The 27,296-nt window shown below is 34.5% G+C and overlaps 1 long non-coding RNA gene across 1 annotated transcript; it reads right to left on the bottom strand.

Annotated features, from left to right (window-relative positions):
* Positions 1 to 138: 138 nt before the first annotated feature.
* On the bottom strand, positions 139 to 26,981 carry LOC119260210 (uncharacterized). The gene is made up of 4 exons (XR_005128720.2): positions 26,854 to 26,981; positions 19,327 to 19,514; positions 15,066 to 15,196; positions 139 to 221 (listed from the first exon to the last, which is right to left on the bottom strand). It is a non-coding gene; the product is annotated as an uncharacterized LOC119260210 (long non-coding RNA).
* Positions 26,982 to 27,296: the final 315 nt, after the last annotated feature.

Raw genomic sequence — 27,296 nt, 5'->3', positions numbered from 1 at the left:
TTCTTGAGTGCCTTTCCAGCACTGTTATATTATCTCAAATACCCAAGGAAGACAGACTATGTTTTCCTTTGGCAGCTCTTTAGCTCACTCATTACCTGTGTGCTGATGATTATGGGCTGGTTCTACCTTACCTTTCAGATTCTCATTTCCAGTTGTTCTGGAGCTTCAAAATCAACTACTTCTTCCTTCATTGTCCATTCCTTTTGTGGTTTCTTCCAGCCCTAGATGGTTGAAAGAAATAAATCCTAAGAGGACGAGTCTCTTCAAAAGTTGAGAAAGAGTCTAATCAATCTTACATCATAACCTGAAACAGTAAATAATTATCTTGTGTAAAGTACAATTTTCCACATTAAGAGTGACTTGTACATTAAATTTTTCAGTTATTGTTGTATTTATTCACTTTATTCCAAGAAGAATCAATTACATCTTAGATCCTCAAATTCAGCCTAGCCCAGACTTTGTAAAGAAAGTTTAACTGAAACACAGTTGTGACCATTAATTCACATACTACAATTAAATACCTTCCATAACATTTAGTCAGTTGTATAACTTTAAAGAACATATATATTAATTGACCATGTTTCTAAAAAATACATTGTAGTTATTAACTCACCTATTCATCTGTTGAATATAGACTAACAAAATAATAGTACATTATTCCTATTGAGTACATGTATTGGGTCAACAAATATTCAATATGTGCTTTATATTTGTGCTATAGGTGTTTTATGCCTGTTACTGATGTTAGTCAATTTAAATGTTATCTTTATTTAACATTTGGAGAAAGTGTCTTGGTAAAGATAAATATCTAAAATCTTAGAGCCAGGGGATATCAGAGCTAAGATTCAAATTCAATTATTAGACTTATATCCATTTATCTTCTAATATTTCACTGGCTTGAAAATCTTCAATAAAAGGTTCATGGCCTAAAGATTTGTAAGTTCAATTTACAGACTCATAAAATGATAGAATTGGAGAGTCTCCCTTAAAAAGCATCCAGCTTAGTCCGTTTATTTTACAAATAAGGCTATTGAAGTTCTTCATTTGCATGGAAGTTTTAAAGAAACGCACTTACTCTTTGATTAGCAAATTAATTTACAGTTCAGGTAATAGCAAATACTAAATTAAAAGAGGTAATACTCTTGCCTGTCAATGTAAAATCTTTTTGTAATAATGCAGGTATCTTTCCTTCAGAAATACACTTTTTCTTCCCTATGATCTGAGGTACACAAAGAGAAATTAAAATGTGATCCTGCCTGCCTGTGATTATGCAGGTGTCTTTTTTTCTTTCTCCCTTTCCTCATAATCCTGTCCTTTTAAATGTAAATGAATAAATAAAATGTGATTTGGATCATTTTTCCTATTTGTTGATAAATTTAGGATACATATGCTGATGTCATCAATATATGCTTACTGGAAAAGTAACTTGTACTGCTTATCCCTTATTACATTTCATATTTCCGTGACTCACACAGAGAGAACAAACAGTTCCTTTTAAAAATTTTAAATTGGAATAAACAAATATGATCTTCAAATTTTTTCTGCAAATCAGTAAGAGTATAAAAGTTATTTCTGATAATTTTGAACTCTAATCAAACTAAAGGAAAATGTTATATAGAACAATGGAAACTTATGAAACATATTTACACTTAGGATTTTTCATTCCAGGACTCAGAATTTGCATTGTTTATCTTATATTTACTTGTAGAAAGGGGAGGTCTAAAAAGTACTAAGGGACACAAAAGACATTTACAATTTACAATTTCTATTGTAGCCCTATTTAATTTCCATTAATATTAACATTGGGTAAGTTGCTTGGGTTTTTGCAAGATATTTTATACCATTATTTACGGAAATAAAGAAAAATTAATTGATAAGCCATGATTCCACACCAAGTTCAGATTTCTTGAATTTTATGCTTGAAATTGAACCATAATTACAAGTCATTATAAACATAGAAATAATATGAATGACTCTAAACCTCAGATCACTTTTTAATGAGTCCTTTAGGTATAATGTTATTTGTATACTAATGATGAATTTACACACTTGAATGCCTAAAGAGCATACATTTACTACCTATACACATACTCATATAGATATATCCATACATATATACACACATATACATACAGATACCTATATAGATATAAAATTAATATTTACTCTATCATCTATAAATCTATAGCATCAGTTGAAAAGAAATCTGATAACCATTCTTCAGAGTTCCCACTTTATTTTTCTACTTTATTTTTATAATTGTTCAATTTATTCCTTAACATAAAATCCCAATTTATTCATTTATTCCTTAACATAAAATCCCAATTTACATATCTTTCATTTATTTTCATAGGCAACTAATGTGTTAGTATAATGTATAAATATTTATACAGTATATGTGTATTGTTATTTATTTACATCTTTTTAAAAAGTCTTGTACAAAATTTCTTGCTCATTTCTTATAATAAAAATGTTTAAATTATATATTAATATATAAAATATGGTAATAGAAAAAAAGGTGATATATCCTTTAGTAGAAAAACTGAAAAATATAAAAATGCTAATTCTACAAATTTCACAAGAAAATTATGGAATTTGCACATATTAAAATTGCCCATCTCTATGGAAACAAAGAAATAATTAAAGAACCAATAAAAATATGAAGATGTATATAGCCATTTTCCAATATTAATGGAAAAATCTCTGCAAACTTGAAATAGTGAGGAAGACTAAATCAGAAGTCCCACAGTAAGCCAGATCACCTGCTGGGGGCAAGGTTTCAACCAGAGAGGGAGCATAAGGTTAAGAGTACCTCAGGCAGCAATGGGATCAAAGCTGGGCTTCCAGAATGACTACCTTGTATTTGTCAGGGAGTAAGATAAAGCTAGTGATTAATGCTGGGGACTTGGTATAAAAATAAAGTCACATAATTAAAAAAAATAATAATGTATTTAATTTGAAACTGGAATAATTTTTAAAATTTAAAAATCTCAATTAGACTGAAGGTAATAAGTGATTTAAAATGAAGAGTGGCTAAAATGCAAAAGAATATGGCAGGAATCCAAGATTTCAGCAGTCTCTATCAATATAAATGACTTAAAAGTTACCCTCAAAACTTATACAATCAGATTAGGTTACAGAAGTAAAATCCAAGCCCAGACACTTGTTGGTAAAACCCTTAAGGATTTTAGAAGTCACAGAAGAAATCAGTCCAAAGTACAGGATGTAATAATATTCTCCAGCAGAGACAATGATTCAAGATTCTGGAATCTCAATCCTCTAAAAAAAAGTAAGCTGAAGATGACCGCATCAGAGCATCAAGAAGACAAATATTTTCAACTTTATGTATGTGAATTTGAAGGAACTGAACAAAGGGTCAGGAATAAGATAAAGATACAGATGTCCAAGTAGTTCTATAGAACAATCTCAAGAAACAGTAAAGGGAAAAAGATTGAGGTGTGTAACATTAAGGCGATAGTGGAAAAGAAAGGGTACATACACGAGACAAAGATAATATTTATTGCCTAACAAATATCTCGAGAAAATGAAGTATGCTGTCCTTTCTAGGAAGACATCTATATAATGGGAACTTATCTATTAACATCTGAAATTTTATCAGCACAAGTGTATGACTTAAAATGTTAAATTTTCCCTTGCTCGTACCACATAAAGAGATCTGTTTTATAAAACATAATATACATTGCAACACATACAACTAAATATTTAACATTTTATATTTGGTAAAACATATTACCTAGACTTTTATTCAAACTTTTATACTAATTAATGAAAAACATAGCAAGAAATGGTCAACAGAAGGATGACCTAAAAATAACATTTAAGTGATATTATTGCAACATTGCCCATTTGTTTTATTAAGTTATTAGTGGTAGGAGGAAATGAACACATTGCTTCATTTTAATTATATGTTTAGATTCCATAATAAACAGCTTATTCATATGATGCAAAATCTTAGTGAAGAAACAATCTACATGCTAAAGTAAATGTGCTTGTGAAAAGTGTCAAGTGATATTATTGAACAGAGCAAAAAGAGATTTGTTGAGATTAGATAAACCAAGGTATCACTTATCAGCTCATCTATTTAGAAAAATTAGACAGAAGAGAAGACAAAGCCAATATTCAAATTATCTGTGTGATTTGTTCTTTTTGACTACAAATTGTCAATGTAAGAATGATGGTGAAAAGAGATGGTAAAAGCAAAATGTTACTTTCATTAGCAGATCAAAATTGCATTTTTAATGGTATGGGAGCAACATCAAGCTCTAATGGCGCCACATTTACCCTCTTTTGGCTTGTCAGTTTGCATTTTGAAGTATTGTTTTTAATGACCTATCTAGAGATTTATTTTTTACGAACATGAATATATTTATGTGTTTCATCTATCAAAAACTTTCTTTGCTATTTATTTCATGATCAGACTGTATTCTTTAAGTGTGGTGGACCTTGACAGATAGTGTCAGTTGATACTAAGCCTATGTCTACATGGAGAGCAACACATTTCTGAAACATGCCCTGACTCTAATCTGCAGTCAAATCAATTAGTACTAGCTTACTACATGCTGATTCAGTTGTAACCTGTAATTCAGAGTTTTCACACTAATTTCACTGGTAAATTTGATGGAAAGCAATACTATGGAAAGATTCTCAGAAATGTTTGCAAACAACAGTAGACACAATAAAACTCAGTTAAGATGAAAATAAAGTCAACTCATTTTCTCTAAAGTGTTTGTGGTTGGGGTATAAGAACTGATTTTTTTTCCTGAATAGTTTTCTGCTATTGCTTTTTCCATCTTCATATTTAAGAGGTCGATTATTTCAGTAGCCGCATGAAGTCACTTCTAGAATCTACAACCTAGAATAAAATAATCTCTTCTATAACTTTTTCAAAACTCAAATATTTTGAGTTTTGAGAAATGAACCAAACATAGACCAAAGCTAACTTGAGAGATGAGAAAATCTGCCCAATGAGGAAAAGAGGGAGGAGGAGATGAGGGTGGAGAAATAGTGAGAATGAGAGAGAGAGAGAGAGAGAGAGAGAGAGAGAGAGAGAGAGAGGAGAGAGAGGAGAGAGAGACTGACTTTGAGATTACTAGAAAATTACTTAAATAAATCTCCCTTGCAGGACTCCGGTCCATGTTGAAACCAGAAAAGGAAGAGAGTGGGCCCTGCTGCCGTCCATGTTAAACAGGTACACCTGGCTGCTTAACTCTGCTCCTTGCTCCCAGGAACTCCCCTGCTCAGGACGTTTGGATCATAGCATCCTGAAACTTGTAATTCAAGGTGGCTGCGTGTAAGTGGGGTGAGGAAAATGACACCTTTCCTAAATGGAGGTATTTCTGGAAGTTTCATGACTTTATACATTTATCAAAATTCATTAATATGCACTTCAAATTGGTGAATTTATAGCATCTAAATTGTATCTCAATCAAAATAAAACAAAAATAGAATAAAAATCCCCATTGATGATTCACAGTGATGCTGACAAAAAGATAAAAATCTTTAACATATCCTATATGAATTTTCACTGTTCATTTCATGTTATCCCTGAGATTCAGCTTACATATCCCCTTGTTTGTTGTCCTGTCATATTAGCTTATTTATACTCTTTCTAATTCACCATGAGTTAGTCACTCTGCTCCTGTAACCCATTATAAGTACCCCTACTTGTGAAACTCTTCCCTGACTTTTATCTGAAACACCCATCCATTACTACTCTTTTAATAAGATTAAAAAAAAATCAATCCCCCAGTGATTTTTCCCAAAAACTTTATTACATTAGTTCCCTTCATAAGAGATTTCCCAAACTCCCTCCTATACTCTGAAATGCTTTTCTTTTTTTTTTTTTTTATAAATTTATTTATTTATTTATTTATTTGTTTTGTTTATACATGCACTGGGTACAGTCAGAAGCACGGGAGGGTGAGAGAATTCACCAGAGCCAGAGCGGGGCCAGAGCAGGCAGAAGGACCGAAGTACACTGCTGAGGGGAGCAGCGGGCGGCAGGAGAGGTCTGCGCGCCATGTGGGACCCTCCTCTGGTGGCCGGGGAGCAGCCGGGGATCGAACCGGCGCCGCAGAGGCCGCGGGCAGCTTCGCAACCCAGCGCTCAACCGCTGCGCCACCAGGGAGCCCCCTGAAATGCTTTTCATAAGTCTAAGTTTTACAAATTTTGTTTTTCTTCTGACACTCCCATACACTTTCTGCATCCTAACATTCAGAAGTATGAGAAAAGAGGGTTTGATAATGCGAGGTGAGCTAATGAAAACATAAATTTCTTTAGTACAAAACCACTGGAGAGCTATGCCAACAGCAGGCTAATCTTGATTCATTCTAAGACTAAATTACATAAGAGTCTTCTCCCTTCTTTACTATTTTAACCCTGAGGAACTCTCTATTCATGGAAATGATAAATATCTGAAAATTCACCCAAGAAATTGAGTTTAAAAGAAGAATAAGTGGTAAGGAAAAAGGGAATATAGGGACCCCAACTATAAAGTGTTGATAACATGGGGACATCCTGAGTCAAATAAGACTAAAGACTTTCACATTCTCTTCTGTCAACTATTCAGTCAAGTATTCAGTCAAGGTAATCAGAGTATCAGAATTCGGTGGTGGGGTCGGGGAGGAGAGATGGAGATGGAGATGCTATATGACTTCTGAAGCTACATTATAAAAGCTAAGTCACTGTTACTTGGTCCTCTTAGGACACTTATTTTGAGCAAATGTAGCTGTCAAATAAAAAGTGTAGACTATCATCCTGGAAAGGTCATATGTAGGTACTTGACTGTCAGCTCCAGCAGATTTCTGTTCAACAGTGAACATTATTTTTCAGATATGTGAGTGGCCACTCTTGATATCCTGCCCAGCTGAGCCTTCCCAGTCCCTACCTGCATGCAGGTGCCATAAGAAACCCCAAATGAGAGCTGCTCAACAGAGACCATGCAGAATTTTGGACTCAGAAAACAGTGGAAACATAAAACAGCTATTTTAAGCCACTAAGTTTTAGGACATTTTATTATAAAACAGTGGTAACCAGAAAACAGTTTATTCTCAAATATATTTTTAAAATATTCTTCTGGAAATAATATTTAATGGAAAATATATACTTGAAGATAACATTTCTTCAAATTAACCTGTTCACATTTTTCTCTTAAATGTTATCTAATAATCTTAAAATTTAAAATTTAGGGCCTCCCCGGTGGCGCAGCGGTTGAGCGCTGGGTTGCGAAGCTGCCCGCGGCCTCTGCGGCGCCGGTTCGATCCCCGGCTGCTCCCCGGCCACTGGAGGAGGGTCCCACATGGCGCGCAGACCTCTCCTGCCGCCCGCTGCTCCCCTCAGCAGTGTACTTCGGTCCTTCTGCCTGTTCTGCTCCCCGCTCTGGCTCTGGTGAATTCTCTCACCCTCCCGCGCTTCTGACTGTACCCAGTGCATGTATAAACAAACAAACAAACAAACAAATAAATAAATAAATAAAACATGCCTCTATTAAAAAAAAAATTTAAAATTTACTTAATAAACTTTTATAAACATTACTAACTTATCATTTAAATAAATGTATACTGAAAATATTTTGCTTTTTTAAAAGAACTTTGCATCCTCCATAAGTTAATTTGCTGATGTCATACACCAAATAAATACTTAAATCCCAAGATCAGAAGTCATTTGGGGTTTTAACACAAATTCAAATGATGTCATTTCACCTTTGAACATTCTGAATTTAAGGCTGCCTCTTCATTTTATGATAAAGTAGGAAAACTATAGCTTTCCAAATTCAGATTTTGTATTTTGTGAAGAGTATTAATTTGCTGTCAATAAGAAATTCCAATGTAATGTTGTTATATACCACCCTCACATCACTCCATTAAGTTACAGCCATGATCACATTTTAAGTAAGATTCTTTTTACTCATGGCAGTGTTCCCTAAGGGTATCCTTACAGAGGATCCCTATTTTATGCTTATTTAATATAATCAGTGACAGAGATTGTTTGATAATTTACTCAATAATTATCTAGTGACTTTGTATGAAAATATTTCTAACAAATCAGAGAGAAAAAAGCTTTACATACTTCATCAATTTATTTACTGATGTCACACATCAAAAAATTGCATGTTACTTCCCTGCATTTCAGAAATAGTTTCCATTTTTAACTTATGTTGAAACTTGAACAATATGCGTATGATTATTAGCAAAATTAAAGGTGCTGCTGGTTATAAGTTGAAATGAATGCTCTATCCTATAAAATAGAAACATCTATTGGATATCTAAGAGAGTTTCCATAGAGAATATCCATTTAATTTACTATAGTTCAAAAGATATCCTTCTTCACTGAATGACATCAAAAAGAATTGTAAAAATATCTTGTCAAGCAGCATTGTTGTGCTGTCTAGCTTTTTAATCGTAGCATAATGTTAATGCTATTACTGTATCTACAAAGACATGCAGAGGTCAAGGATGCAGGGAGGGAGAGAAATGAGAAAGAAAAAGAATATGTGTATTAATTTTATTTTCTTGGAAAGATAATGTGAGTGAAATTATAAAACTACATTAGCACTGTATTTGTAGGTGTATGATGTGATTTTGAAACAATTCATTGAATATAAGTAATTCAAGAGACTGATGGACAAGAGTATTTCAAGGGTCAAATATAAGGGTAGGATTATTATTTTTTAAATGTAAGATACACTATGGGATACCTGATGGGAATACTCCAATATTATCTCAGTTAAAAATAAATTAACTAATTAAAACAAAATAAATATAAGGATGTATATGTAAAGAAAAGACTTGGTATATTAAGAAAATATTTGGTTAGTAGTGCGCATATTTAGCATTCAAATTATGTTCCTTACTTTAATTTTTAGAATCAAATCCTTCAATATTATAGCATTGATTATGTAATTGAGAATGAGTCTATTTATCAAAGTGCTATGAAGTAACATTTGGTGTATACATGTAATATATATATCTACATATTGATCTATATCTAGCTCTGTATTCCTTAAAAATGTATACATATGTGCAAACTTTGTACACACATGACTATATACAGACACACATTAATCTCACTTTACTGAAAGATAAATATCATTTACAAGTGTTTGGGCATGCAGTGTTACAATAATTTGTTTATTATTTCAATCTAAATAAAACAATATTATCCTTCTTACTTAAAAATCTATGTACTTACAAGCATTGATTCTAAAATATGTTTACTGATCTTTGAATATGCATGCAGTGTCAGGATTTCCCTTGTGTACCACTGAAAAACTCCAATATAAATTTTGTATTCATATCCTGCATATTTTAATATTGAAAGTAAAAAAAAAACTATCATTGTTATCAAATACATGATGTGGCTGAGAGTTAGCTTCCCTGATTACCTAACTTTCAATTAAAAGGAAGAGGCACCTTATTTTTGCCTTCTTTCATCAAAAATTTCAAGCTCTGTAATTTCCTTGCTGTTCACAGAAACAAAGCAAGCCAAGCTCATACAGCAAGTGTATTCTGAAAGCTACAAATATTTGCTATTCAGAAAACCTCAATGAGGGTTCAGTTATTTAAAACTAAAGAAAGAAAATTACTATTAATAATTGGTTTCAGCTAATGAAATGTTTTTATGCAAATAGGTGAACCCTAAATATGACCTGGAAACAAAAGACTGCTTAACAGTTACTATTAAGCAATACATTAGTAGATCAATTAAACAGAACTTCTTTTTAATGAATGTGCCGTACCCTTGTTGCCATAGAAACCTGGAAAGAGAAAGCTTCAGAAAGCTAATAGCATGAAAAACACAACAAAATGTTTGTAAACATACACCTTGAAATTTGTATGATCAGTTAAGTAATAAAAGGGTGATGCAAAGAATTTCCCAACCCCAGAGGAAGGACACAATTCAGAATTCAAGGTATTACTTTTTTTTTTTTTTTATTATGCAGCTCAGCCAAGAAGCTGCCAAACATCATTATGGGTCACACTCTCAGGCATTAGCTGATATAAGGAAATAGTCTGCTTTCAGGGTTTGAAAGAAATTTTATCTGAAACCATCTAACATTAAGTGCTAGTGAAAAATTCATGTAGCTTATTTTCAAAGTGCAGATGAAGCCAAGATGGGGTTAAAAACAAAAATTTTAAATTCATTATGCCCCTAACATTTTCAACCAAAGATATAATCTGTATGAGCCTTTTTTCCTTCTTTACTTCTTCCTTTCTCTAATTGTCTTGTTTGAAACCTCTTTTACCCTTTTGTTTGGTGCATGCATTAATAATATTTGATTTGGCTTAAACAACTCCTAACAAACTGAAATGTCTGGAGCTCTATAGACAAATACTGTTATTAATGCAAGTACAATTACTGAATTGAACAAGAAAAATAATTTAGGCCACTTTAGGTTCCTGACTTCCAATGATAATTACTCCAATTTGGGTTATACTTTAAAGAGAAACAAAGCAGCTAAATAGCAATTCTATTCAGCAAAGAATTAATTTCTTTCCTATTCACTATTATGACAGAGTACCGGATTCTTTTAAAATCTAATAAATCAGAAATTCCACAACCATTTTGTACCGAATTTCATTCATAATTATTGTGATAGCAATTGGGACAAAGACAACATTCCAGTGTCAGTGAAAGGAAAGATAAGATAAAGAACTTGGCATGGTCCAAGGACATAAGGTTTGTGTCCTATCCTCAGGAGCCTACAAAACTGACAGAGCGTGATTCTCCCTGTACAGCGCTGCCTGACTATTCCCTGATTGGAGAGGAATAAAAAACCTTGCTGTTTCCCCTCCCATTGTGTTTGCTCAAACCGACCTAATTACTGGAGTGTGTTGAGTTCCTGCCAATTGGATAAAGGTGGCCGATGTGTTTGCTGCTTCAGAGAACACTGATTAGAGATATACATTCTAATGATACTTTTCACTCCTTAAGAAAAATCATAATATTTCTCTAAAATCTTATCTTGAGATACTTGGAGGGTATTACATGTATGGGTGCTCTTGTCAAGAGGTCCACGTTTTTTTCTTGCCCACGTGTTTATTCAGATGCCATCTTTGGAACACTAGATTGGGAACGAGGCCTATTTTATAATTATCATATATTAGCTGCTCTTCCAGGTAGTATCAATCGGGAGTTAAAGTTTCAAAGGTCTGAAGGTAATAAATTATGTGTCAAACTTCACATTAAGCACATTTTATCGGGAAAAAAAAAAGCCCAGCACAGATTACTACAATTTACCTATCTAGAATAACCCTCTAGTTATTAACTAAAATGAAAAATTGTTAACTTTTGTCATACTTCTTTTAAATCTTCCCATTGATACAAGAAAGAAACAAACCCTCACATTATTAAATTTCCTGTATGTTTCAAGGGTTAAACATTCCTTTTGGCACAAACGGTAACCATAACCTTGAATTAGTTTGTAACATTTCAAAGCAAAACTTCGATATAAAAGTACATTGAGTCAACCATGTCCATGGTGGCATATCTGTGAATTTGCATCTGCAGATTCAACCAGCTTCATACTCTGAAGACCAAACCTACCATGGCTGTGTTTACACCAAATACATACATTTTTTTTTTCACTCGTCATTATTCCCTAAACAATACAGTATCTTGTATTAAGTATTATGTAACCTAGGAAAGATGTAAAGTTTACAAGAGAATGTGCGTGGTTTATATGTAAACACCACTGCCATTTTAAGAGGTCTTGAGCACTTGAAGATTTTGAAATGGGGGTCCTGTAACCAATCAGTCCTCCACAGATAGGGAGGAGAGACGACTACACTTATAAATAACATGATGTTTTATGTGCTGGATATTGATGTCCAATTTCATTTTATTTTTAAAAATTTCCATTTTTATTAAACACAGAATTCTAATTAGGTAATTCTAATATAATATTTCTGAACATGACCTACCATATTTTACATATCCTTAGACTACTAATATAAATTTAGATAATTTTCAGTTTTTCCCTTATATGAAATGGTGAAGAGCAATTGGCTGCTAGCTGATTTCTCTATGCCATTAAATTATGTTTCCATACCTATACTATTATTGTACTATTTCCAGTGCTATAGTATTACCATAATTTTACTATAAAGGGGATTACGTGCCATGTGTTATTTTCTTCTTCAACATCATTCTCTTCATTCTTGAACACCAACTCTTTCAGAACTTTTCCAATTTCCAGAAAAAAATCCTTTTGAGACATTGAGTAACAGGCATTTGAGACTAGGTCATAAGCTGACAACTTAGAACTCTGCTCTTTATGGATGTTGCAAATTCAGTGCTGACCCACCAGTTAGTTTGTCCCAGTTTAAAGCTATTAGCCATTACTGCTTTTTTCAACTCCCTAATCAAGCAACAAGTTTCTGAACAGAGTATTACTAGTGGCCCTAGGCGGTTTTTGGTGTTTATTACAATTGGAGGCTCTTTTCCTAACTCCCAAATTTATGGCATCAAGCCTGGCTTGTATTTGCATAGGAGTTGAACTTCTAATCACTTCATTTCAGTTCCTACTTATACCATGCATATGGATTCAAGTTTTAGTATATAGTACTCTTCACCATGTTTTTCAAATAGATGTTATTTTATTTTTTAAGTTTTATATTTTATCTAAAAATGGTATATATTTGAGCAGACAGAAAAAAGTGGGCAGACATCACCTTACTAGAAAAAAGTCAATTTTATTTAATTGCCCGAATTGTTATTTTAAGCATATGTATTTGCCTTTATTTGGGAGGAGTGTTTGACTGTTAGTTTCATTGTAATAGGAAGGATGTGAAATCTTTTCAGAGCTACATAATTGTGATAATATTCTGGAGGATAGGACTTGGAGAATGTAGGTAGTATGTTTCAAGAGGACAATTTGTATTATTTCTCCAGGAGTCTGGCTATCAGAGGAGCTTGAAGGAATTGTTGATCAAAGGTCAATAGTGGAATGTTAAGTAGACCGGATGATTTTCCTTAGTGTAAAAGCAGATTACAGTTAGAATAGGGTATTCATTTACTAATATTATTTATTGACCATATAGTTTGTGCCAGATTCAGGGATAGTGTTAAGGCTTGTAGGGAGATAAAATGAGATCCCAAACCTCAAGATACTTATAGTATCCAGTTATTGATTATGAGATTATTTTCTAAGTACGTCATGATTTTAAGATGTCCACTAGGGAGCTTTCCTGTATACAATAATTCAGGAATCTGTTTCTTTTTTATGTGCTTGATGCTGCCATCCTAAACAAATGATCACTGATGTCACCATGAAAGAAGCAGAAAAGACCAGAGAATTGTGCTATTTATCTTTTGAGGGCCACATATGAGAATAGCATATATTGTTTTTGTTCATATACCATTGTCAATCACATGGCCCCAAGAGAAACAGGAAAATATAGCCCTCTAGGATGTTCAGGAATTATACTTGTGACTCTCCAGTTTTATTTTCTGTATATAATCCTGAAATAACAACTATTGGTATAGCAGAAAATAAGATATGTGGAGATAGAAATATCAAGAATCTATTTTTAAGATTGGAAGAATTCAGTTTGTCATTCTTATTAAATTCACTCAATCCAAATACAAATTTTTATGTCATTCAATAGTGTGAATTTTGAGAGGACATCTGAAGATATATTTATCCAATGTAGTCCAATCCTGAATTTTCACTTAAAAATTATCATAATTTTTTCCAGAACTATCTACTGTGTTGAAAGACCTAAGAGTCTAAATAATTGACTAATGCTTCCTATTCTCCAAAAAACAATAAATGCAAGACTATAAATTTTCTACTGCTGCATAATGAATTACCACAAATTTAGAGGCTTAAAACAACACCCATATATTAGCTAAATCTAAAGTTTAGGAACACTTGTCTGGGTTTATATTCAGGGTACATAACAAATCAGAAATTGAGGTTGTCTGTGCTCCTTCTGGAAGCTCTGGGAAAGGATCCATTCCGGGATCATTAAATTTGTTGGAATAATCCAGTTCTTTATGGTTTAAGGTTCCTGGTTCCTTTATGGCTGTCAGGGGTGGGAGTTCATTCTCTTTCCCATCAGACTGCCCATATTCCTTTTCATATGGCAGTCTCCAGCCTCAAAGCTGGCAATAGCATACTGAACCCTTTTCACACTTCAAATCTTTCTGCCTTTCCTCCCTCTTTTGTCTGTAAGGACTTATATAATCAGGTCAGAGTCACACAGACAATTTCTGTATTAAAGACAACTGGGCCAAATAGCATAGCATAATCATAGAAATGATATCTTATCATATTAACAGATCACAGGGATTAAGGTGGCACATAACTATGGTGACGTGGTTTATAGTTCTGCTTATTTAGGAAAGGTGATGAAGAAAATTCATGAAAGAAGGTAATGTTTATGACACAAAATAATTACACTGAAATACAATTATTTGGTTAATGTGGAGGTGATTCTTTTCTAGTAAGCATCAAAAACCAGTGTCTTGATTTGCTTCAATTCTTTGCACTGAACTGTCATTTTATTTATATGGAAACTTCACTTTATTTCATGATTAACTACTCTCATCACAAGTAGTGGAATATAGTATTTTCTCAGTAGGAGATAAGTGTAACACTTGAGTCTACTTGGATATTTCCTCCTGTGCTGTCAGGGCTTGTATAAGAAACAGAGACTTATAGGTAACTGCAAAACTACAAAGGCCATATGTTGTCTTTTGTATACAAGAATTACAGGACAGGGAATCATTTCTGAACATATAAGACCCCCTATATTAAACATACCAGTGAATTACAATTAAAAACCATTCTCTTTTTAAATTTTAAACATGGGATTATGAAGATCAAGAAATATGTAAGCTGAATTCTCATTCCTAATCATTAGATTAAGGTTTATATATATGAAAATATATACAATAATGGTGTCCAGGCATTTTACTATAAGCTAAAGTATTATGGTCTAGTTTTTACCAGAATAATTTCAAAAACCATCAAAATATCTGTAAATACAATAGATGATTTTTTCTATTTTTAATATATAAAATTATGAAACTTGTCATACCTTAAATTTACAGATGATATCCCACAAAAAGCAGAAACTAGCTCTAGATTAGTTGTCAATTTTATGTACTCTCCACGATCATTTCTTGACATGTACATCATTCACTTTGTGTCAGGTCTTCTCACACTTAGCTGTAGTATAAATAAAAACACAAAATTATTTTAACAGCAATTTAAAATAATCCTAATTAGCTTTGAAATTATTTAATACTACTAAAAAGTATAAGGCTTACATGCATAAAGTAGTGAATAGGTACTAAGACTTAGGTATTCAAGTGAGTTTTCAAATAATTATCTCTTTATGATGTCAATATGTTAATTTTTATTTCTCTCATAATTGAATAACATATTTTTGTTAAATTGCAATTAAGTAAAAATATTTTTGCAGCATAGCCATTCAATGGTTATTTATTTATACCCAGTTAAATAGTGTTTTTTAAATTTTATTTATTTATTTTTGCTGTTAGGAGTGGTGAATGTCATCCACTAAGTCCAAAAGGTATTTATTTGCATTGAACATTTTAAGTAGCAGTAATTCTTTTTCTATTGAGAATTTGACTTTTTTGTTTAGTTTGGTGTTAATCCTCATTTCTAAGGTAGTTGAAATTATTTTCTTGGTTTTAATATATTGTATTAATATCATGTTGTCCAAAACAACTTTCACATCATTTCTCTTCCCTCTTTGTATAAAATCCATATAACTGTCTAACTCATGTTCCTTGGCAAAGCCAAGCACTGCTTCCTTTTTTGCCTCTATATATTCCCAAAATTATTAGTTGCATTATCTTGGATAAATTAGCAATTGTAAGCTTCATTTTACTAATTGTATCTACCACACATAGTTTTTGTTTTCTGCACTGAGTCTTTTTTTCAGCACTTAAAATTATTATGAATGTTAATAAAGAATTCTCATGTTCAAACCTGCACTTAGAAACTACTTATATTTTTTTGTAGAAAGTGCATCTGAGTTTTTTTTAACATCAGACTTAAAAATAAGTATATTTTTTACAATATTTTAATAAGTAAAATAATTTCTTCAGTGGTTCTATATCATATTAAATATCAGCACCTTTTGAAAGTAACTTTTATAAAGTTAAGAAACTTCCATTATTTATCTAAAACTCATTACTTTAGCTCTAAGGTTCTATGTGCACAGCAAGAAAGTCAATTAGCTCCACAAAGAAACCACTACCTGTCCTTATTAAAGAATAAGTAGTCTTTGCAAAAGAAAAATATGAGCTATAGTGCTCCTCCATTTAACATGAATAGGAAACCATGGAGGCAAAATGAAATAGTGGAAAAGGTAAATCCTCAGGGAAAATAATAACTTCACTCTATAAAAAAATATAATTAAAGTCCTGGTTATTTTTTTGATCTCAACAGTTGATTCTCTCAATCTCTTATTTATCAAGTTTTACTGTGAAACTTTCTTTGGATTCTTAACTTTCAACTTGATCCTAGTAGAAGATAATATTGTCAGATTTAAAGAAAATATTCATCATTATACAATTTTATTCAACCTCTGAGAAATACATAAATGAAGGAAAGAGTTTATAATTCACCTAATATGTATTTAATTCTCTCAGATTTTCAATAATACATATTGAAATGAGCCACTTTAATAATCCATGTATGAAGTTATCAACCTTTGCATACTGAGGATATTTTTCTAGAATGCCACAGAAAGACTTTCCTTCTCAGTGGTCACATCTAAATAGCTATAGGATGCAAAAAAAAGAACATTCTATCACAATAGCTGTGGTAATTTTCCACTGTTTTTTATGTGGTAGAAGTACCAGTGAAACTCAATATTCTTCTGTAACACATCTCTCCACTTAGATACCAACAAGTAATATTCTGATCATTTCATATTTCATAAATAAAAAGAAGTTGGAGCCTCCTTTTCCATTCCTCAGGGAGACCAATTTCTTAAAAACAAAACATATGAAGTTAGGTCTAGAATTTCTACTCACACCTCACTTTAAGCCAACATTTAATATCCCTTGGTGTCTTGAAATAAAATGAAGAAACACGTTTCCTCCAACATAGCTCAACAAACATTCTGATTTAATTTCCTCTCTGGAAACAGGCAAATAATAGTAAAAGGAACAACTGATATATGAAAAAAAGAGAAACCTCACCCATTTTTAATTAAACAAGAAAATATTGACAATACCAGATACCAAATTGGGAAATGATACTGGACAAAAGAGCAAAGCTGAAAACTATGAAATTTAAACTTGAAGTAAATGAAGATGACAAGGGATACAGAGATACATTCTTAATAATAGAGGTACTAGTTCTGAAAAATTTACCTGGTGACATTGTTATTTAAAATGATAAGATACATGGGCACCAGGAGAAGCGGTCAGTGTCCATTTAAGGATCCAGCTGCCTGTGAACAGGCCAGTAGATCTATCAAAGAAACCACTTTCCCTTATCATTGTACGATCTACCACTGACATGCTGCTACTGGAGACCATTAGAAGTACAATGAGTGCAGGAGAGGAGGGCGAAAGCAGCCTATCGTAACAGAGGCACCTCCATAGAGAGGGGGGTCCCACTGTTACAGGGCAGAGAGAGGGGCAGCCCAGACCCCGCAAACCTGCCTGCTCTAAATAGGTTCTGCCATCCACCGCATCAACACAAAAACAAATGAGACTTTAATGAAAAAGGAACTTTAATACAATTAGGAAACAATACAGGAAAGGCAAAGAATATAGTTTCTAAATCAAGCACCAAAGTTACCCGTCCCCTCATGGGTAAAAGTCCACCCAAGCAGGATTGGCCCAGAGCAAGGCATCAAAGCCTGGCACAAGTCCAAAGCACCTTTCTGTGGGAACCCACAGAAAGGGATCAGGGAGAACCACACAAGTCTGGAAGGAAAAGAGCAAAATCAAAATCAAGACAAAAACCGCAATTGTCACCTCCCCACTGGTCTCTCACCCACATCTGTGTCACCCAGTCCACGACCAAAAGGCAAGCGTATTTCTTCATGTGTCTCTCGGCTCCATGTGCCTCCTTCTGGCTCTCCACCCTGCTTCCTTCCTTCCTCAGTCTCCTCTGCAGCTTCTTCTCTCTCTGCTCAGCTCCACCCTTCTTTTGAGTGGGGCAGGAAACCTGGAACCTCCCCTTTCCTGGGGACCACCCTGTTATACCATGTTCCCGACCCCTCCCAGTGAGGGACTAAGCTGAGTGGCCAGGTGAAGCTATTCAGCACTAAGTTGTGGGAGTTCAAGAGAGAACACTGAGACTCACAGAAGGAGAGAAACATTGAGAAAGGTGAGCTTATTCTTGACATTGGGCTTGCACTAGGGACTTGGAGGACATGGAAGAGACACATGGGTGGGAAGCACATGGGGAGGCTGACAATGACAGCTTTTGTTTTGAATTTAAATATGCTCTTTTCATTCCAGACTTGCCTGGCTCCTTCTGCCCTTTTCCTAGGTTCCCCACCAGAAGGTGCCTAAGTCTTGTGGCAAGCTTTTGGGCCTCAGTGGACCAAATCTATTTGATTGGGCATTTATTCACAAGGAGATGGGTCATTTTGTGTGTTTTCACTGGTAAACTATCCCAATATCTTTTCTTCTCTTCTTTCTTTACATGCACTGATCTTATTAAAGTTCTTTCAGTCCAAGTATATATGCTTTGTCTTTGAGCACATGGATTGCCAGAGTCCATTAGAGTGCATGAGTTTGGGGGTTCCAGGGCATACCTCTGGCTGTTGGTTAAGAGAAAGGAATTCAATGTAGGGCAGGTGGATCACCAAACAACTAGTTACATATTCTAAGCACTACATTCCAGCCTTGACTGTGTCAAATAGTCTTGACCCTTTATTTTCCAGTGAACAGTTCAGTTTATGTTCTTTACCCACAAGTCATTGTGCCTTAACTGTATTCCCCTATAGGGCTTAATGTTATCACCATACTCCCCCATCATCAAAGCCTGAGGACTCCGGGTTATCTTTGACTCTGTTTTCTCTCTTGTTCCTTAAAGTTAATCACCCATTAAATGCTATTACTATCTGCCTCTATGTCCTTCCTCTGTTTCTTCCTTTTCTTTCCCATAGCACTTAATTATTCCTTAGTCTATATCTATAAGCTTCTTGCCTCCATTATCTCCTCTACGTAATCCATTCTGCATAGTGACACTCAATTTGAATTCCTAAAACATTGTTGCAATATGTTACTCTCCCTCTCATGAACTTCTCACTGACTATCAAAAGATCGATCTTTTGAAGCTTTCAGACCATCTATACTCACATTTGTTTAGACTTTCATCTAGGAGAGATCTTTGTATTTTAAACTTTCAGGTCTTTTTTTTTTCCTTCTTGTTTAATGTTTAAGATTTCTTTGTGAAGTCCTCTTCAAATGTTTGCATTGATATTTTTTGAATTCCTTTAGCATATTTTGATTGATGCTGGCCCATTCTGCAACTAGTAGATTTCATTCTTTAAAAAAGAAAAATATTTATTAAGGGTCTACCCTAGTTAATACCATACAAAGAATAAACGAGAATAAAATACCAGAGCTTCCTTTAGGAAATCACTTTTTGCTATGTAAGTATGTGTTGAACAGGCAAATAATCTAGTCACTAACATCAAATGTGTTCTGTGTTTTCAAGTATTTTTTTAAAGATTTATTTATTTATGCACACAAGAGCTGGGGTACAGGCCAGAGGCGCGGGAGGGTGAGAGGATTCACCAGAGACAGAGTGGGGAACGGAACAGGCAGACAGACTGAAATACACTGTTGAGGGGAAGAGCGGGCGAGACAGGAGAGGTCTGCCTCCGCATGTGGGTTTCTCCCTGGCTGGCCGGGGATCAAACTCTTGCTGCAGAGGCTGCGGATTGCTTCATAGGGTGGTGCTTAACCCCTTGCACCACCAGGGAGGCCCTGTTTTTTCAAATATTTATATCTACATTTGTATCTAGATAAATGTGTATCAAAATGCACTTTAAGTCTATTAGAAGCAGGAAGTACACATAATCACATTTAATTTTGTTTAAATTATATTTACTGAGGTAAAGCTGATTTATACCTCTAGATATGTTTTGGGAGTATAGACTCACATCTCTAGAGATGTGTTACTACACCATGCCCATCAAAGAATTGCCAATAATCTTCCTCCACAGTTCATTGAGCTCCTTCACCTATTTACTCCTCTTCTGGTAGCGTCAGTTCTGCAGAAGAGCTAAATAAACATTCTCCAAGGAACAAAGACAGATGGCCAACAGGCAAATGAGAAATTGTTCATCATCTCTCGTCATCAAGGAAATGAAAAATCACAATAAGATACCACCTCATACTAATGAGAATGGCCCATATTAAAACAAACAAATAAGGGCCTCCCTGGTGGCGCAAGGGGTTAAGCACAGCATTACGAAGCAATCCACAGCCTCTGCAGCGCGAGTTCGATCCTCGGCTGGCAGGGAGCAACCCACATGGTGCAGCAGACCTTTCCTGTCTTGTCCGCTTCTCCTTTCAGCAGTATATTTCAGTCAGTCTGCCTGTTCTGTTCCCTACTCTGTCTCTGGTGAATCCTCTCACCCCCCACATCTCTGGCCTGTACCCCAGCTCTTGTATGCAAAAACAAATAAATCTTAAAAAACAAATAAATAAAAAGCCAGAAACAAGTGCTTACAAGTGCTTCTACAAGTATGTAGAAAAAAGAACTCTCTTACACTGTTGGTGGGAATATAGACTAATCCAGCACCTATGGAAAATAGTATGGAGGTTTCTCAAAATACTGAAAATAGATCTACATTATAATCCATCAGCTTCTTCAGAACTCCAGAGGTGCAACTGATCAGCAAGCAGTACTTACGTAATCTAGCAACTCTGCTTCTAGGTATCTATTTCAAGACTACAAAAACACTATCAAGGATATATGTACTTCAGTGTTCACTGCAGTACTATTTATAATAGCCATGTTATGAAACAATCTCAGTGCCCATGGACAGAGGAGAAGACTAAGAAGATGTGTTATATATGAACAATGGAGTACTACTCCATTATAAAAAAAAATTATAAAAGTTTATATATATATATAAACTTTTAATATATATAAACTTTATATATATAAACTTTATATATATATATAAACAAAGGACCAGATAAAAAGAAACAAAAACAAACCTTTGAAAAATAAAACCCTTGTTGTGGTAGATGATGATGACGACGATAATGTTGATGGTGATGACAGCAGTGATGGTGATAATGACCTATTTCAGACTAATTTTATAAATGAATATTTGCAGTTATGAAGATCTGTGCCAGCCGACTTAACTGAACTATAGCAAAAAAGCAAAAGGGCACAGTGTCAGTGCTTTTGTTTTTGAGATATTTAATATAAAGAAATCTCTATTTGGATCTTCTGTTTAATTTACTTTTAATTGAGCAGCACAAGAGTTGGGAGATGAGAGAGGAAAAGAAGGTGAGGGGAAGGAAGAGGATGAGAGAGAGGGTGGTTGTCTAGGATGACTTCTATACCTTCCTCTGTCTCTATCAAATGCATTCCTAGTCATCTTTTTCAGTCTACCTTGTGAGCTTGGGGAGATTTCCCCTAGGAGGTGAATATGAAGTTTAGTTAGTATAGAAGCAAGCTCAGGCTGTCACTGGTGCGTGTCAACTCCACCAGGTCAGTCAAGGCAAAATTCATTCCACTGGGCTCTGAGCTATTTTGAGGATGATTATGCCAGACTCAGAAAGCTGAGGAGACTCAGGTTGGGTTCTAGGACACCTTCATTTAACTGAAACCCACAGGTCTTAAACATGGACTAAAGTCAGAATGTTATTAGGACAGATGTGAGACAAAGATATTGCAAAGAACAATATAAGTCAGAAGGAACTGGATTTGGCTTCTAGTTGACAGAGAAACAGAAATGAGTTCAAGTTGGTCAACAGCAAGAAAATAAAAATTGACTTCCACTCAAACTGGCATATTATTAAATTATTCTCTTTCCAAGTCTGTTAGTAGTTAAGAGGATTACCTGGGGGTGGTGAAATAAAAGTGGCATTAAAAAAAATTAGTCAAATTTTAAAGGGTCCCCGGCAAGAATAAAATGAAGGGGGGTGGGGGTGGGCATTGTGCTTTTAAATCAAATGGACAATCAATCAATGCTGTCAAATCCAACCTAATAACAGCCACTATTCCCTGAGAAGAATGTCAAGAAAATGGAAGTTCTTGTCACTTTCATGTTTGAAATTTGGGGTTTTCCTTTAATGCCTAGATTCTGAGTTGCTCTCAAAATAAGTAAAGGGAGTTGGAATAATAGCACAATTCTATGTTCTGGGAATCACTTGGCTCCCCTGCAGAAATCAGAAACCATCCTAGCATATGAACCAGCACATTTGCAATGGGTGGACTGTGCCAGTACAATCCAATAGCACAAAGGTTTCAAAGTCGAATTACTGTAAAAGAACCTCTCTATAAAATTGCTGCACAGCTGCAGTGAGAGTAGAGATTTGATTTAGGGAAGACACAAAGAATTATATTTATTTCCATAACAATCCAATAAGCATATCTTGAGAGTCTAATACATTCCAGGGGCCGCCGTAGAGGCTGAGGATACCACAATATGGAGGGCAGGTCTAGTGCAAATGGAGGGTGGTAAGTCAGGCAGATACACAATTCCAGGGTTTAACAGGTAGCCTCACCTGCAGAGACACTGCAGGTGTCTCTCAAAGGTGCTCACAGGCTGCAGATGGTTCTGGTTATACCTAAATGTTCAATTGGCTTCTGTGTAAGCAGAGTTAGAATTGATAATTTTTTGAGAAACCCTGGAAAACCTAAACTGAATCTGAACTCTAGGAACCTCCTGAAACGGATTACAACTTCCAGGTTAGACCCATTAACTGATACAGGATCAAGACTTGATTTAAATTACAAATTTACATAGACTCAGAATATCCATTTATCCCATCTCAAATCTCCTGGAAGAGCTATTTAACTTGAGGGTAACTGACAACAATTTTTCAATTTTATTGTATCTTGTAGGTTTTTCATTTTTTTTTGGTTCAAGGGTGACAGGGTACTGTATTGAAATACTAACTTGGGTTATTTTCCTCAGTGTTCTTTATTCTTCCCCTAATTTATTCTATCTCCAGCCAGATATCAGGTAGCCTTTGTGTATTCATTGGGGAAATGATGTGGTCTAAGAAAAAAATATGGCAAAAAGACACCTCTTACTTTCGTTTGAATTGCTAAATGTATTGTTATAAGCCATAAGGAGATAATGTGAGTAAGAATCACCCCACCCACTTATAAATGGAAAAATAGTCTGCAACATGGTAAAATAAAACCGAGCAAAGGCATCAGTGAGCCCCACAAGGAGGAATCACGTACCTTGTTCATAGTGCTGAGCTCCTGAGCTCAGAGGGGGCTAGCACTCAAGAGCTGAGGACACCTGCACCTGTTTGCATGATGGAGTCCCAAGTGACAGCAAACCTCAGGAACAAAATAGCTACATGGTAATCTGGGCAGAGACTCACAGCAATTGTTTCAATCACATTATATGCTGAACTTCATCATCATAGTTTTTTTTTTAAAGATTTATTTATTCATGTATACAAGAACTGGGGTACAGTCCAGATGTATGGGAGGGTGAGAAGATTCACCAGAGACAGAGTGGGGAACAGAACAGGCATACTGGCTGAAATACACTGCTGAGGGGAGCAGCGGGCGAGACAGGAGAGGTCTGCCACGCCATGTGGGTATCTCCGTGGCTGGCGGGGATCTAACCTGCACTGCAGAGGCTGTGGACAGCTTCACAGTGCTGTGCTCAACCCCCTGCATCACCAGGGAGGACCATCATCATAGTATTATTTTAAAATTGATGTGTGTAGTCAATTTTTTTTATATAGTTGTATGTCACTTGGTATGTATCATGACTGTCACAGGGGGAAAAACAATTGGTGGAAAATAGACATAACTCATTAATGGTTTTCTAAACTGCAACTTTGTAGTCATCTTGGTATATAATCTCTCTTCAATATAACTAACACAAATACAAAGTTGCTTTTGGAACTAAAATTTTAAAATGTTCCCTAGGGTAAAATAAATGGGAAGCTCACCCTACCTTGACCATGAACTTACTTTCCAGTCAACACGCGATAGACAAAGTCAGAGACCTCCTCCTTTGGTGTGAGGCTAATTGTGTCTATCATGACCATTCCAAACATAATCAGATAATTACCTTGCAGCAAAATGATACAGCCAAGAAATCGCCCATAGCCTGTCAATTCAATTCAATACAGTTGTATACCCTGAAAATCTCAAGAAACAGTTACTGAGTATTCACCCTGTCCAGGTGTGCTGGTGATAAGAGAATGAGTAAGTCATCAAGCATGAGTTTTGCCTACCATGTCCTGTAAAGCTTCAATTTGAGGGGGAAATAGATCACTCTCTGGGCTAGAACATGGACAGTGTCTACTGAGATTGCAAAAAAAGAGTGGGTCTATTTCTGAGTTTCAGTGATGACCTCTCAGATTGTATGCTAAGAGGAGGGAATAGTTTGGTTTCCTTCTAGGCAGACCAGTAGGAGTTTGTATAGAAGTAAGTTAGGATGAAAAAAGAAAAATTTTGAAAAAATTGTCAAATTTGAAAGGCAAATTTCCTGTGGATAATTTGTTTTGTGTGTAAACAGAAGTTGTCTTCTGTTTAATATGATCTTACAAAAGAAACTGATTGTGTGAGCTCTTCTCTAACAATTATCATTTATAAGGATCTGCCTCACTGTAGTGGGTATGTCATAGTTTTTATCAGCTTCTTTTTTATCCACTTTCTCTCAATCCATTCATACTCCCAGAGGACACCGACATATACTAGGTTCCAAACTACAGATTTCAAAGGGCATCCCAGTGGTTGTGAGGAGAAAAAAAATATTTCAAGAATAGACAAATCAGAAAAACTAGATTTCCTCTCCCCTCCAAGACTTCAAAATACAAATTAGATGAGGAAGAAAGGAGAAAAACAAAAAGTTGTTGATTTTGAATGTAAGAGAATCAGTCAATTCCCCTATTCACTCACATGAAGGTTTATTTATGAAGTTGGGAAGACTGGAGGAACCAGGTAGACACGCAGATACACACACACACACACACACACACACACACACACCCAACCCCACAGGGAAGTTTCTGATGCAAAAAAAGATTGGGGAAGAATGTAGTAATGCCTATCATCCCTGGAATAATTGATGTAAAATCCCTACACATACCACAATCTGTCAGTCAATATGTAGTACCACTCAACTAGGACTTTTAAATGTCCTGTTTGATTTTTAGGTCCTCCAGACCTAAATGTGAAATGCTCTATAATTTTTGCTGTCTACAGACATACTTAAAAAAAAGTGCTGTGATTCAGAGGTTGCTGCCTATATTTGATGCTTTCCTATGCATTTCTCATTTTTTATGCTTTTCCTATTATTATTCTCACATTTAATTCAATAGACCCATTAGAGGTTTTCACATTCTTAGTCAATGATTTTTTAATTATTATTTAAAATATCACACATACTCATAGTATTTAAATTGAAAAAATATAGAAAATTACAAATAATATAGAAAAAAATCAACCATATCCCTTAACAACCATGTTGTATTTTATTTATTTTCTAAGTTGATACATGATGTTTGTCTCTCAAAATTTAGTATAAAACAGTATAAAAATGTTACATTGCATTCCTTAAAGTGTTTTTAATTAATATTAAAATATTTCAAAAGTTTGATTTAGAAATGGGTTATTATTTTATTTAATCATGTGTTTTTGGATGTTTAAGTCATTTTCAGGATTTATATATCTTATAATGGTATTATCATGAATATTCCTGCACATAAGTCTTTCTGAATTTTTGATGTTTTATTTATGGCAGGTTTCAAGAAGTAGATTACTAGATTAATAGGTATATATATCAAGCCATCCTCCCTCAAGCAAAGTTTGAGACAGTCTTTTTTATGAATTATAGAAATCATTTATTTATTTATTTTACCTGTTTTAGGGAAAATATATTTCTTTTTAAGCCCCTTTACCCATTTATTCCCACAAAAAAATCCAATCCCATTTCTGGCAACTGCCAGAAATATATCTGTGAGTCTGTTTTGTTGTTGCTGTTGTTTCTGTTTTTAGAGACTATGTGAAAGAGAGATCTTAAGGCACTTGAATAATAAACTTAAGGTGCTGAATAATAATCGTGTGTGTGTGTGTACATCTTTATTAATTCATCCACTGCAGGACACTTAGGATGTTTCTATTCCTGGACTATTGTAAATAATTTAATGAATTGGGAGGTGCTCTACCTTTTCATTAGTGTTTTCATTTTCTTTGGACAAAGAGCCAAGAGCAGAATTTTGAGGTCATATGTTAGTTCCATTTTTAATTTACTGAGGAATTGCCATACTCTTCTCCATACATGCTGTACCAATTTACATTTCCACCAATAGTGTATAAGGGTTCCCTTTTCTCCACATCATCACCAACACATTTTTTGATCATTCCTTTTTATAATCGTCATGCTAACATGTGTGCAACAATTTCTCATTGGTTTTCATGCAAAGAAATCATCTATTTTTTAAATGAAAGTTTTAATCTTAGCCCTTTGAGGACTATGGTAATGGGAAATTTTAAAGTTTAAAGGCCACATGTATTTCTTGTGTATACATATTTTCTGAATGAATTTTCTTATCATTTATAAAGCATAATAGCCTATCATCATTTGTGTGATGTGCTAATTCATGTAGGTCACCCACCCCAATCTATCAATCATTTTTATGATTAACTTTGGAGCTTACCATATCTTAAAAGTTAGCCTTCGTGTATGCTGGTGTGATTATTCTCCTCCAGCTTACTTAGAATCCTGGTGAAAGTAGTGGACTCTGGAATCAGACAGACATTCTTCAAATCCTAACTCATCACTTTGTAAATATGTGACCTATTAAAAAAAAATCCAGAGATAAATTTAGAATCTAACTGGCCTCATTAAATGAATCTGTTCCCATCTAGCAAACAGGTAGGCTCTGCAAATGGTTGTACAAAATGCAAAGTTTTTATAGTTGGGCATTAAGGACTCCATTTTGGGGTTGGTTGTTTCTTTTTTTAACACAGGAAGTGTTCATTAAAGTATTCAGTAAATGTTGCCTATTATTATTATTATTATTATTATCATCATAACCTCCAACTTTACTATTGAAGAGGGACTTAACAGAGGCTATTAAGGTTAAATGAAGTCATAAGT

Source organism: Talpa occidentalis, unplaced genomic scaffold (assembly GCF_014898055.3).
Source record: "Talpa occidentalis isolate TD23 unplaced genomic scaffold, MPIMG_talOcc4v2.1 talOcc4.6, whole genome shotgun sequence".
Lineage (NCBI taxonomy): Eukaryota > Metazoa > Chordata > Mammalia > Eulipotyphla > Talpidae > Talpa > Talpa occidentalis.
This window is presented reverse-complemented; position numbering and strand designations above follow the sequence as displayed.